At 39.2% G+C, this 13924-nt stretch overlaps 1 long non-coding RNA gene across 1 annotated transcript; it reads right to left on the bottom strand.

Annotated features, from left to right (window-relative positions):
* Nucleotides 1-548: 548 nt before the first annotated feature.
* Nucleotides 549-3422, bottom strand: LOC119885748. The gene is made up of 4 exons (XR_005441384.1): nt 3384-3422; nt 3029-3115; nt 1862-1914; nt 549-1254 (listed from the first exon to the last, which is right to left on the bottom strand). It is a non-coding gene; the product is annotated as an uncharacterized LOC119885748 (long non-coding RNA).
* Nucleotides 3423-13924: the final 10502 nt, after the last annotated feature.

The raw sequence follows: 13924 nt of genomic DNA, 5'->3' as shown, positions 1-13924 counted from the left end.
AATTGGATTAAATAAGGAGTCTGTTTAACTGGTGTTGTAAATAATGAGCAACATTTTAATGATTGTTTTCTTGTACATAATATTATGTTACTAAAACTACTAGTTATAAAAGCAGACTATTCTAATTAAAATGATCATATTTACATTTAGCTGACACTTTTATCCAAAGCTAATTACAATTGCTATTTATGTCAGAGGTCACAGCCCTCTGGAGCAACTAGGGGTTAGGTATCTTGCTCAGGGACACAATAGTGGATGTATCACAGTGGGGAATTGAACCCAGGTCTCTCACACCAAAGGAATGCATCCTATCCGCTTTTCCATCACCACTCCAGCCATCAAGGTCATTATTCTTCTCGTAAACTATTGATATCTGGTCTCAGTGCAATTGTCTAGTTTGTGTAATTAACTTCACTAAACAGTAAACAGATGACCATAACAAAAAGGTGGAATAGCCACTTCATCTGGAAATTAAATGTGAATTCAAATGGTCAATGTAGTCGTCAAAAATATGTTCTCAATGTGCAAAATTTCATATGTAAATATCATAGTATTGTAGGGAAAGCATTTATTTTATTTCTAGGACTCTCATTCAGACCAGGTCAACAATATACAGTATCTGTGATAAGTTAAATCAGGTAATGAGATAATAATCAGCTGTAATATAAAGCTGAGCTTCAGAAGCAAGACAAGAAAGACTCCTCTAGTAATTACAGATCAGTGCAAAAGTCCTGTTCACACCTTGGTGACTCAAACAATGTGGATGATGAAGTGAATCGTGTGTCTCTGGATTGATGGGATTTAAGTTGACAGCGTCCAACATCTGAATATCTTGGTGAAGTTCCTGAAGTCTGAGCTGGATTCATTGTAAACAACCACATCAGCAATGAATGACCTGAAATTTTGACCATGTAGTAAATATCATAAATTGACAGGGCTGATTTTTGCGTGATCAGTGCTGCTGTGGCTAGTTCATTGTTGCGTAGAGAGGATCCTCTGAAGAGCGGACGGCAGGTTGACAGTACAGTAGGCTGGATTTTACTTCACAATAGAATATTTGCAGGCAACAGAGCTGGGTTTGAGGATCACTGCCTCACCACCAACTCTGTCACAGCTGCTTTGGAAGTTGATGGTAGAGTAATGCTGCAAAGCAGACGGGTTTGTGGGAAAGTTGGCAGTGGCATAAATCGTGTCTATCTTATTTCCTGAGTCTGGTGTCTGGATGTGCTGCTGTATCTCCTCATAGACATGATCCTACCAGGGAAAAATATAAAATACAGTCTGACAAAATCATATAAAATCCATATAATAAGAACTTTCCATTCAAAATGTGCTTTACATTGTTGGTTAAAATGCAAACAGGTCAACTTTTAAAACATTCCCATGCACATTATATCATACAGTAACATATTTCCCGTTGTAGCTACCCTGCAGTGGGTTTCCGATCGTAAGAGTATAAATACTTTATAGGGAGCATTTTGTTTACAAGTTATCCTCCTGGGTTTCTGTTCAGATGCTTTCTGGAAAACAGGGAAGTAATGGGTTCATATTCATATTCATAACAAACACAACAGGATTGCCACAGGTAGCAAAAAAAGAGAGATTTTGTCACTGAAACAGTGAAAAAGCTGCGTCCTTGTTGGCCAGTACTAATTTTATATTGTTTTTTCTATGAAACGAGAGTCTCACGAAGATGGTTAGCTAACTAGCTAACCCTAACTCTACAAAGCTAAGGTAGCCAGTGCTAATGAACTTTACTGAAAAAAACCAAAAACAATCTGGAACCCAGGTGAAAGGTGGCTAAGTTGCTTTCCTTCCAACAAACCCACCGTACAACTTTATGTCTCATTTATACACTGACCTCTTGCAGCTGTGCTGCTGCTCCATTTCTTGTGCTCTTTGAACGTGAAAATCCTGGAAGAAGCAAAGTAAGAGAACAACATCTAATTAAACAAGCAGAAGGACATAAGTGGATTCATTTCACCACTTTTCATCAAATTGAGACAGTCTCTTTAAGTCTTAAACTTTAAGCCTTAAAGCAACATTATGTAGTATTTTTATTTTAAAATAACAGGTTCAAAATCCATTTCATGGTACACCGACTTATAATAGGGAGAATGGTATCTTGGTCATTACCGCTCTGGCCCGGATCGCATGTTATTAGCTGTGCTTCCATCAGTGCTTTTTATACGCATTTTGAAGTATTGCATTAGGTGATTGGAAATTCAAAAAAACTTCCTTAATTTCACAATAAATGTTTATGCTTGCTTGAGGTGCATTTTGTGTTTGTGCAAAAAGATTATTGCGGCAAATGGGAAACGGAAACACTTTTGCTGAAAAGGTTCTGACATAGCAAACTGGTAACTCACGACCGATCAGCTGTTTCCGCTGTCGGTGTCTTGCCAATATTTCCATAACACACTGAGACATGGGTGGTAGCAACTTAAAACACATTCCTCAGCAATCCATACTTCTTGTTTATTATGTGTAACGTCCCTTGACAGTTAAATGGAAACATGGCTATTGTATGTATGTAACACTGGCACCAGATCTCGCAAAAACTACTTACTTAAAATCGATTTAATGTTACTTTTGTGTTCACACCTGGTATTTTTATTGTGTTCTTGTTATCATCATTGAGATTGGATGTCTGTCCTCCAAAACTGCATGTGAGTAATTTCATGTGGAGGATAATTTGCACCAGACTCCCTAAAAAGAATCACATAAGCTGGTGAGTTGTTGACTTAGGGGAAACTTGACATACTTTGTAAAATGCTGTTTTACAACAAATTATTTCTTCCCTCTTGTAAGTTTGGCAAATAAGTGAAGTTTTTCTTTTCTTTGTATAAAAACATTGTGTCCATCAACTTCAAGGCATGAACAAGAAGTCATAGTCACTACAAACGATATACGGTGTCTTCTTTGGCCTCTTTAGTCCTCATCTCCACACAGGATGGAGTTGTTGTAAATGTAGTTTTCCTTGTACAACATGTGCGTGTTTCTTCTACAAACTGGTAATAATTCTTACGTTTGTAGATTGGGATCAAAATCAGGACAAACAGCAGCAGCAGCACAGCTACACAGACGACCACAGTAATGATGACCTGAATGTCACCTGGAAGATAAAACACTTTTTTTTAACATGATCATCCACAGCTGTCTGTGTTGAGTGAATGGAAATTTAATTTGAACTATTCCCCTTCCCCTCCTCTTGCTCTTCTCCAGCAGAAGGTTTAACATATCAAATGGGCTCTCTTACCAACCAATTAACTTTGTTAAAAAAATAATCTTTTTTTACACTGGAACCCAAGTGAAAGCTGGCTAAGTTGCTTTTCTTCCACAAAACACAACATAATATATAAATATCTAACGTGCTTTCTTACCTCGACTCTCTGAAGACACAGTAGTTGACTGGATTGAAGAAACCAGATATGTGGATATTGTCATTGATACTGCTGGTGATACTGTGTGTGATACTTTTGGTGATACTGCTGGTGATACTGCTGGTGATACTGCTGGTGATACTGTGGATGATACTGCTGGTGATACTGCTGGTGATACTGCTGGTGATACTGTGGATGGTACTGCTGGTGATACTGCTGGTGATACTGCTGGTGATACTGCTGGTGATACTGTGGATGATACTGTGGATGATACTGTGGATGATACTGCTGGTGGTACTGTGGATGATACTGTGGATGATACTGTGGATGATACTGCTGGTGATACTGTAAAAAAAATAAAATAAAATGAATTTGTCAAGAGAATAGACAGATTAACCCTTTGAAGTCAGATTCAACACAACAATCTTTTTTCTATTTTCCCTTGGCTGTGTTAATAGATTCACCTAGAGCAGAAATGTTGTTCTGAAACACAATGAAAATGAGAAACTAAATAATGAATACATAAAGAAATGAATTATAATGAATAAGACTAAGTGATAAAAGATGGTTGGATACAGGGAACATAAACATTTGCTGAACAATGAGCCTGGAGGTTCGATTGTGGGAAGCATTTGACTCATACGGCATAGAAGAGCTAATGAAAGTAAACTAATGCTATAATTTAGGAGTTAAAATGGACATCTGATCACAAAACGTGTTTTAAGTGTTACTGCTTGTCGACAGCCTGCTTTTGGCCTGTTGCACGGGTCCCACACTAGCTGCCGATCCTGGCTTTTTGCTAGGGATTCTCCAGGGTTCTCCGTGTCTGATTGAAAACGCCTCCTCCGTCTGGCAATTCGGCTGTTTTCAGGTTTCCTTCGTCGTAGCTGGCGAGAACACGTGGCTTGGTCTGACCTCGGTGAAGTTGGCTCAACGAAAAGGCTTAAAATGGAACTTGGTCGTTCCTGAATTAGTCCAGTGTAACTTAACGGACTCATAACTTTAACAAACAAAAGAAATTAAGAAAATAAAACAAACTGAAGGCAGATCGATGTCGCGGCACTTCAGGTGTGTAGCTTCAGGCGAACACAAGGGCCTGTTTGTTTCGCTGGCCGAGTCTGTGCGCTGACCGGCGCGGCACGCTGTGCGTGCCGAAGCGTCCAGCGAGCAGAACAGGGTGGCAGAGCCAACAGCGAAGAGAAGAGAGAGCGAGTAGGTCGCGTGTCGCTCTTTTGTTGTCTGGGGCGTGATTCCCCAGGGGGCGTCTCAGGTTTCCCCAGGAACTGCCTTTCTAAACTTAATGTCTAAAGAAAAGAAATCTATTTGCACGTATTATAATCAAATATTTTCCACAATCGAACCTCAATGGTTGAACGGTTGTAAACGGCATTTCCGACGAGGGCATGTAATACTTATTTCGCCCACTTGGGGGAGCTCAGGTTACATGAGGAAAGCTTGGATTAAATCAAAGATCGTCTCTACTTAGGAACCGGGGAATTTGTTGATTCATCCTTAAATTCAAGCTGGCGATTAAGAGTATAGTAAAACATTTCTTTGTCATCATTTCTAAAGGGATTTTGTAAGAAAGTATTATGAACAAGCATTGATTACATCAGATGAAGGAGTGTCTTGCTGAAAATAAAAACATTGCACAAGTAACTTCTTTTCAGCACTAATATCAACAACAGATAGCAACAACAGTTAACATAACTACTCAAATAGAGGCAAACATATTCAGGTAACTAAAGATTTAATTAAATTTAATTAGATGCTTTGAGTCTTTTGGAGACTGCAGTCCTTTTACATTGAAAGTTCAGTGTCTGGAACATGTCACACTTAGGTGAGACAAGGAGTATCCTTTTGATGTGGTAATAAAAAAAAGAATAAGGTCAGTTGCCACGGAAACGTGTGTGGGGGGCCAGTTTTGATAGGCTGTTCAGGGAGATGCCAATGGCTGGCTTGTGTCCCTTTGTCAGTTTAACAGTCAGGCCCCGTGTTATCAGCTTCGGAATCAAAAAGGTGCCAGTTTTATGGTCGGGATAGCACTTAGAGAAAGCAACTTTGACCCCTCCCCATCTTCTCTGGGGAGGAGAAAGGAATTTAGGGTAGCTCCAAATCTATTCAATGTAAAATGCACAAATCCACACCGTTGTTCACTACACAGTTCAATATATCTGCTGTGAAAAAAAGGTCTATTGTGTAACAGGTTTTTAAAGGAATCGTTTGACATTGTCAGAAATGCTCTTATTTGCTTTCTGACATGTGGTTCTCTTCACAGCCAGTATGGATCATAAGCAACGTGAGTATTGTTTTAAGACTTGAAAAATATAAAACTTGTTTTGTGGCTTTTTGTACAAAGCAAATTGCAGAGCTTAATGAGCTTAAGCTTAATTGCTTCTTCACATGCAGTTTAACAGGTCTGATTTCTTCTGCTCAGTACATTTACCATTTATAGGCAGGATACAAACATTTAATACACGGTTTATAACAAACTATAATGGCCTAGTTGTAATGAGGCCACTTTAAGTGTTGACACTTTGTCGTTGTTTTTTCTGTACTGTTGCTTATATCTTCTATATCTAGCTGTAACATTTGTAGATAAAAACAATAAATATCCTTTCAGATTTAGAATATTTCTGTTACAGTCTGAACATAATTCATCACATAAAAAGAACAAACCTTCATGTTTTTACTGAGTTCCTGTTAAATTAGTTTTTTGTGACCATAATGTGTTGAGTGGGACATTTAACAGTTAAGTCAGTGCTCTCTGGTGAATAAACTTTGGTCTACATCTTGCAATCTTGCAAGGGTTAGTCAGTTCAGTTCAGTGTCCACACACTGTCGTAAATTTTCCTTTCTAGTAACACAATCTACTTTGTTGGCTACTTGTGACTTAATGTAGAGTGCTGTGTTGGGGGCTGTGTTATACAAAGCTAATATAAAATGAGAATATCCATCCAGACCAACTGGTTCATTATTTTAGAAGCAGGGCTGTAACAAGTGTAATCTCTAAGATCAGTAGCAATAGCAGCAAATGTTTTACCTGTCATCAGTGAGAGGAAGAAAAGAAGAAAGATCTTCATTTTGTTGGTTGCTGAGATCCTCCGTGAGACAAGTTTTCTCTTGTTGGTTGGTCTCCACTATCTGCACAGCTCTATTTCCTGAAGTTATATCTTATGATAGAAAACTACTCCTCATATACTCCTGTTCTATCCTGCCCCTTTCATCTTTCTTCTGTTAGTCACATCTCCTCCCACTTCATACATTACTTTATTACACAGTAAATAGGAAATGACTCTAAAGACAGAAAACACATCTTTCCTGTTAGAAAGTCCCTGATACACCATGGAATATTAGGTCTAAGAAAGAAAGGTCTGGTCAACAGTTATAACTATAAAAGATACAAACTGTGAATGGGTCCAACTTCATCATTAATCATGACCTGCTTTAGATAAAGTAAATTATCTACTTCATCGATCATAAATAGTGTATCTGCACAGTTTCAATAAAAACATGCTACTTTTTCATTACATCTTTTGTTTAAATCTATATTTAACCTGTGGATGTTAAACCTTTGGGCAGCAGTAGCTCAGTCTGTGGGGTCTTATCTTGGGAACCGGAGGGTGGTTCCGGTTCACGTCCAGCACGGACCAGTCATTAGGAGTGCAGACTGGTAGCTGGAGAGGTGCCAGTTCACCTCCTGGTCACTGCTGAAGGTTCACCTGAGCAAAGCCTGAACCCCTAACTGCTCAGGGAGCCTGACTGCGTGGCAGCTCCCTCCTCTGACATCCCTCCATATGTTGGTGCTGTTTGTACATGTATGTGTATTTTGGACCTGTGTGTGCCCCTGTTGATGTGTTTACAACAACCTATGAAAATCATTAACATATTATCACCTTTAAGTTGATATGATGAACTTGTTAGCAGTTTCTTATTTCTTATTTCTTATAGCAGTCACAGAGCAACGTGGTCATTCATCTGTCCAGTTTTCTCTCTGTTAGCTCTGTTTTTGGTCTCCACCATGTCCTAATGGAAATATTTAACTCTTTAACTGATAAATGCTTGACTTTGTTCACCAGTTAGTCTCTAATTGTGTCTGTCTGCTGTTTGCTGCTCAGCAGATAGAGTACAGAGGCCTTTTAGAGCTTTTTCACTAAACAAAACAATGTTCTGAAACTCACTCTACAGCTCTGTAAAGCCGAGGGCAGCTGCAGATTCAGCTGATAATTCTCGAAGAATTAAGCAGTTTTTAAGTGTCAGATGGTGTTCAGCATGTTAATGGCCCGAGATACAGCTCTTTTTAAACCAGACTACAGAGGGTGTCTATGCATTCACATCTCTCGCTTTTTGCCCCCATCTATCTCTGGCTATGAGATATTCTCACCCTTAACCAGAAGAGCTATTTAAAACCAACAGGCTGTAAACCACAGCACCATTTAAGTCTCCACTCATAGCACAAAACCACACAAAACTACTGCTCATGGGGTGATGGAATTATATAATCATATTCATAAACATGTTGTCATGTATAATCAGCTTAGACTGTTACAGTATTTCAAAGAAATCTGCAGAATTTTACAGCTCTCAGTTTCCTATTGATTTAGTGGTCTTCTGGCTCTTTGTTTATTGCAGTAGTGTAATGTGCCACTGTTAGATTTGTAGTAATTACAGTAACTGACCTGCTGAAATCAGCATTACTGCTATTCACATAATTAAACTGAACTGAATGAACACGTGTAAGTATCTGCCTTACCTTGGTTTGTTAAGTTTTTTGTTGGCAGAAAGTTAGTATAACCACCTGATACAAGATAAACCTGGCTCCATATTTGCCAGACTGTAACAGGAAGGCAAGGCCAATCAAACATAAGCAATCAAACATTCCTTTGTAACAGGCACGCCGTATTTCTGCTGTTTACCTCCCAATCGATGCAACCAAAGACAACACTACTTATGCTGTGATAATTTTCCAGACCTGTAAGATCTTTTGTCAGATACTGCGATTGTTTGAACTCATGGACTGCACATGGAATAAAACTGGACTGGAGTCTTACCCCCCACCCCCCCCCCACCCCCCACCTACCCCTACAGACCGTGCATTGGGCTGCAGCATAGGGCTGCAAGTCTGTCTTTGTCACAGTGTCTACTGGCTCAATAACAAGTACTGATTCAACAAAAATCACGTTCTCTGTGACAGAGCATTTGGATTAATAAACTGTAGTTTGTAATTTATACTGTTGCATAAGCAAGAAGAGGATAAGATCTGTAGCCTATTCAAATGAGAAACAGAATGTGATTCGTTTTTTTTACTCTGTTGATTTGAGTTGATGAACCAGATTCTCAAACTTTATTGATAAAAATCAGAGAGCTACAGTACTGTATTACTGAGAGACTGCTACACATTCAACTAACACAAAATGAGTGTAACTGAAATCAGACCACAGTATGTGTTGAAACAGGATCTGTGCACATTTATTGTTCACATAAAATCTGTTTAATATGGATCTATGCTGTTTTCTATGAAGTTCATTGAGACTTTTCGGACTATGTGGTATGAATAAATGTACATGTATTTGAAGAGGCAGGGCAATGACAGTCATCAGTTCTGAATCATGCTGAACATCTTCAGTCAGATGATGATCTCCAGTGGTTGGCTCTAGTGTCTGCAGATTGTTGTTTTATTCTATTTTAGATCAGTTATAAAAAGCACCACCCCTCAGATGTTTCTTTCACTGTTATTGGAGTATACAACAGACATCACTAAATGACAGGAAACTGTGCTAATGGGGCAATTTAAATAGAAAATAAATGTATCTAAGATATTCAGAATGCTAAAGCTAAGTTAATTTTGCATCTTTCAATGTGTTTTGGGGGGGTGGATTAGACACATACCTTTAGTGTGAGAGACCTGGGGTCCCTGAGCAAGACTCCAGAGGCGTGCAACCTCTGACATATATAACAATTTTAAGTCGCTTTGGATAAAAGCATCAGCTAAAAAGAAAATGAATGAATTTTAATGCCATGTTTTTCTATGGAAAAGAGGCTTGTTGAAAAAGGGGGCTGCATGCAGTACGAGAAGCCCCTGACTGCAGTGTGCAGATAAGGGCGGTGCTCAACGTGGACGGCGTTAAACGTTTGACCGTTGAGCTAGGCTCTTCTTCTGAGAAGTCTGAAAAGGTCCGTGGAGGCCATACACTGTATAAATGAAAGGCGGGGGCAGTTGACAACAGGAATTTAAAGTCTTTGCCTCTTTTGTGAAGCACAAGTGAAGTCGTGTGTGATGAATTGTCAACCCTTGTTTTTGACTATGTTAAGTGTTTCAGTTGTGTTATGTTGGATTAGATGATGTAGAAGTAGAAGTCACCCGCTTGATCTCTCGATCTCTTTATCAGCTATAACTTAATGTACACAGCACATTCAACCTGTCAGTATGTCTACATGGTAGAGTCTTTCTTCATTCTCATGAGAAAAGAAAAACAGCATTATGAGTCTGAATGGGTAGTAACTGTATATATGCTTAATGAAATAAGTGTTTTATTAACTAATAAATAAACAAATTTATAAAAATGAATGACCCACCCATTTCACAAAATATTTAATGAACTGAATGCATTGGAAGCAAAAATACACACTTATTTCAAAAGGCTGCAGATGAAACTTGCAAGGTGAGAATAGGAATTACATTAAACAAGAGCTTGTTAATTCAATATATTGAAACAACACTTTGACATAACACAGGTGCAACAGCGTCACTTCATTTCGGCGTCACGCCATTTCATATAAATATAATAGAATATAAGTCAGTGCAGCTCTCAGGCATTCTGTGTTGCTTTCAGAACTGTTTCTCCTGTAGATCAACTTTTCTCATGTAATATCATCCCTGCTGAGGCAACACATATGTAGGCATGATTTAGTCTTCCCTCCTCTTTTGTCATGTTCACAGGGAGAGAATGGAAGACATGGCCAAAAAGAAACTGTGTCAAGAAGTTGTTAAAGTCACTGATGCACATTTTTGGGTCATTTTGTGGGTGTGGCGCAATGGATAAGACACATGCCTTTGGTGCGAGAGACCTGGGTTCAATCCCCTCCTGTGACCCATCCACCAATGTGTCCCTGAGCAAAACACTTAACCCCTCGTTGCTTCAGAGGCATGCGACCTCTGACATACAGTACAGTATATAGCAATTGTAAGTTGCTTTGGATAAAAGCGTCAGCTAAATGAATACATTTTTTTATAAAATCATTTTTATAATCAGCAGCTTGTTTTTTTAGCTTAAGTTACTTTTTTTTGAAAAATGCACATTTGTTTATTCTATATTTTAATTGCATTGCATGTTTTCTTAATGTGCAAATAATTTTCAAAAGGCATTTTCATTTTGTATTTAACTGCAAGTTATATTTCAAAACTTTTTTAAAAACAAATTATTATTTTTGATGGGGACAAAATCAGCCATTTAAAAAAGAGGTGGGGACATGTCCCCAGCATCCCCAGCTTAAATGACACCTATGCACAGGTGGAACACAGGATAGATAATGTGGAAAGCAATACAATTTAGCAACATGCTCCGCGTTAGCAGTAAGATAAGGTTATCTAACTTGAGCCAACTAAAACACAAAATCAAAATATATTTCAAATGAAGCAACTCTGTGTCGGTTTGTATATCGAAAACAAAGTGGAGGTGTCTCTGTGACTCAAGCTGATGTGTTTTCACAATCAGTCATATTAGTTGTGCAGATATTTGGTCAAAGTACAAATTAAAAATATCTAGCACCAGATGTAAACCCAAGTTATTACAATTCATCATGAGGCAGACATTAATAATAACATACAATAAATGTCTGAACCAAACTTCATGGCAATCCATCCAAGAGTTGAGATATTTTACTCAAAACCACAAATTTCAGCCTCAATGTGGATCAAACATAATTCTTTAAACATGTCTTGTTACTCATTGTCCGAAACAAACAACACCACAAATATACAGTCAAGTATCAACATTTACAGAGGAGCAATAGAAAACATCCTGACTGGGAACATCACCAACATGGGATGGGATGTGCACAGCCCAGGACGGGACAGCTCTGCTGCAGACGATTATCACCAGAAATGAGCAAAGATAACAGCTTAAAATCATGAAAAAGAAACCATGTATAGTCACTAAAAATTATATGCAGCGTCTTCTTTGGCTTTTTTAAACATCACATCCACCAAAGGTGGAAATGTTGTGAATGTGGTTTTCTTTATCCAAAATGTGTTTCTTCCACAAACTGGCAATAACTCTTATGTTTGTAGATAAGGATCAAAATTAGGACAAGCAGCAGCAGCAGTGCAGCTACACAGACCAACACATTAACGACCACCTGAGAGCCACCTGCAAGATAATCCACAGAGAAAATATCCAGACGTGTTCAACATGATCAACATGGGGCATTATCATCCAGAGCTGTCTGTGTTGAACAGAAATTGATTTTTTTTTTTCTTGTGCTCTTTTGCTCTCTTGAATGTGAAAATCCTGGCAGGAAGAAAAAGAAGAGAACAAAAATTAAATAAACAAGCAGAAGTACATAACGTGGATTCATTTCCCCACTTTTCATTAAATTGAGACAGTCTCTTTAAGCCTACATTATGTAGTATTTTTATTTTAAAATAACAGGTTCAAAATCCATTCCAAGTTCTATCTAATCTGCCTGCACTGTCCAGGTAAGTTACACTCTGGACTTTGTATTTTCCAGTGTGGTTTCATGGAGTAGGACCTAACCACTGTGTATCATCAAAAATGAGCAAAGATGAAAGCTAGAAAAAGCATCACCTTCCAGGCATGAAAAATACATCATGTCTATCCACTGCTAACATCATACAGTCTGTCTGCTTTGGCCTTTCTAGTCATAACCTCCACAGAGTGGAGCTGTTGTGAATGTGGTTTACTGTTTATATTATGTGTGTTTCTTCTGCAGAAAACTCTTACATTTGTAGATGAGGATCAAATTAGCACAAGCAGCAGCAACACCAAAGCTACAATGACCAGCACGGTAATGATGAACTGAGAGTCACCTGCAAAATAAACCACAAAATAAATATCCAGACTTGTTTAAAACACATTAAACATGGGTCATTATCATCCACATCTATCTGTGTATTTAAGATTTTAAAAGACATTTACAGTTTTGAAAATATCCCTCCTCCTGCTCTTGTGCAGCTTAAATTTTAAGATATCAAACATGCTGTTTTACCTAGACTCTCTGCAGACGCAGTAGTTGACTGGGTTGAAGAAACAGGAGATGTGGATGATGTCGGTGATCCGGATGTTGAATCTGCTGGTGATGCTGGTGGTGTTACTGTTGGTGATACTGCTGGTGATATTCCTGATGATACCTCAGGTGATACTGCTGGTGATACTGCTGGTGATGCTGCTGGTGATGCTGCTGGTGATACTGTTGGTGATACTGCTGTTGATACTGCTGGTGATGCTGCTGGTGATACTGCTGGTGATGTTGGTGGTGATACTGTTGGTGATACTGCTGGTGATATTCCTGATGATACCTCAGGTGATACTGATGGTGATATTCCTGATGATACCTCAGGTGATACTGCTGGTGATACTGCTGGTGATGCTGCTGGTGATACTGCTGGTGATGCTGCTGGTGATACTGTTGGTGATATTCCTGATGATACCTCAGGTGATACTGCTGGTGATACTGCTGGTGATACTGTTGGTGATATTCCTGATGATACCTCAGGTGATACTGCTGGTGATACTGCTGGTGATGCTGCTGGTGATACTGCTGGTGATATTCCTGATGATACCTCAGGTGATACTGCTGGTGATACTGCTGGTGATACTGCTGGTGATGCTGCTGGTGATACTGCTGGTGATACTGCTGGTGATGCTGCTGGTGATACTGCTGGTGATACTGTTGTTGATGCTGCTGGTGATACTGCTGGTGATACTGTTGGTGATACTGCTGTTGATACTGCTGGTGATGCTGCTGGTGATACTGCTGGTGATGTTGGTGGTGATACTGTTGGTGATACTGCTGGTGATACTGTTGTTGATGCTGCTGGTGATACTACTGGTGATATTTCTGATGATACCTCAGGTGATACTGTAGGTGATACTGCTGGTGATACTGCTGGTGATACTGCTGTTGATACTGCTGGTGATGCTGCTGGTGATACTGCTGGTGATGTTGGTGGTGATACTGTTGGTGATACTGATGGTGATATTCCTGATGATACCTCAGGTGATACTGCTGGTGATACTGCTGGTGATGCTGCTGGTGATACTGCTGGTGATGCTGCTGGTGATACTGTTGGTGATATTCCTGATGATACCTCAGGTGATACTGCTGGTGATACTGCTGGTGATGCTGCTGGTGATACTGTTGGTGATATTCCTGATGATACCTCAGGTGATACTGCTGGTGATACTGCTGGTGATACTGCTGGTGATGCTGCTGGTGATACTGTTGGTGATACTGCTGGTGATACTGTTGTTGATGCTGCTGGTGATACTACTGGTGATATTTCTGATGATACCTCAGGT

This window comes from Micropterus salmoides, unplaced genomic scaffold (genome assembly GCF_014851395.1).
Source record: "Micropterus salmoides isolate LMB-PRFRI ecotype aquatic unplaced genomic scaffold, ASM1485139v1 Ms_hic_scaffold_4, whole genome shotgun sequence".
Lineage (NCBI taxonomy): Eukaryota > Metazoa > Chordata > Actinopteri > Centrarchiformes > Centrarchidae > Micropterus > Micropterus salmoides.
This window is presented reverse-complemented; position numbering and strand designations above follow the sequence as displayed.